The following is a 714-nucleotide window of genomic DNA, read 5'->3' as shown; positions in this document are numbered from 1 at the left end:
CAGTGGCAAATTGTAGAGACAGCTGGGTCAGGATCCAGGTAAAACCAGTAAAGAAGTTTTCCAGGGATGATAGGGCTCATAGATGTCATCCAGAGACCAAGTCCAGGACATGCACTTTAGACAGTGTATGGCTTAATCCTGCTTCAGTCCTAAGTGAATCTCCCCACCACTCACTCACACATCACTTCCCAACCCCAACTCCACTGCTGTCATGATCTGCATTTGATGTCCAAGTTATACATGGTAAAGCCAGGAACAAAACCAAGAAGTCAGCTCAAGACTGTAACCACTCTATAGTGAAAATAATGCTCCTGTGCTCACTTTGGCAGCACATATACTAAACTTGGAATGATACAGAGAAGATTAGCATGGCCCCTGCACAAGGATGACACACAAATTTGTGAAGCGTTCCATATTTTTATCTTTGATAAACCTGACAAAAATGAGCAACGGGAAAAGGATTCCCTGGTTAATAAATGATGTTGAGAAAACTGGCTAGCCATATGCAGAAAACTGAAACTGGACCCCTTCCTTACATCTTATACAAAAATTAACTCGAGATGGATTAAAGACTTAAATGCAAAACTCAAAACCATAAAAACTTTAGAAAAAATCCTAGGCAATACCATTTAGGACATAGGCATGGGCAAAGACTTCATGACTAAAACACCAAAAGCAATGGCAACAAAAGCCAAAATTGACAAATGGGATCTA

The 714-nt window shown here is 40.5% G+C and overlaps 1 non-coding gene across 1 annotated transcript; it reads left to right on the top strand.

The window, feature by feature from the left end:
* The first annotated feature begins 313 nt into the window (after window positions 1-313).
* Window positions 314-420, top strand: LOC119470357. Its single transcript, XR_005199250.1, has one exon. It is a non-coding gene; the product is annotated as a U6 spliceosomal RNA (small nuclear RNA).
* Window positions 421-714: the final 294 nt, after the last annotated feature.

This window comes from Cebus imitator, unplaced genomic scaffold (assembly GCF_001604975.1).
Source record: "Cebus imitator isolate Cc_AM_T3 unplaced genomic scaffold, Cebus_imitator-1.0 Scaffold28, whole genome shotgun sequence".
NCBI classification, from domain to species: Eukaryota; Metazoa; Chordata; class Mammalia; order Primates; family Cebidae; genus Cebus; species Cebus imitator.
The sequence above is the reverse complement of the archived record's forward strand: the minus strand, read 5'-3'. Positions and strand labels throughout refer to the sequence as shown.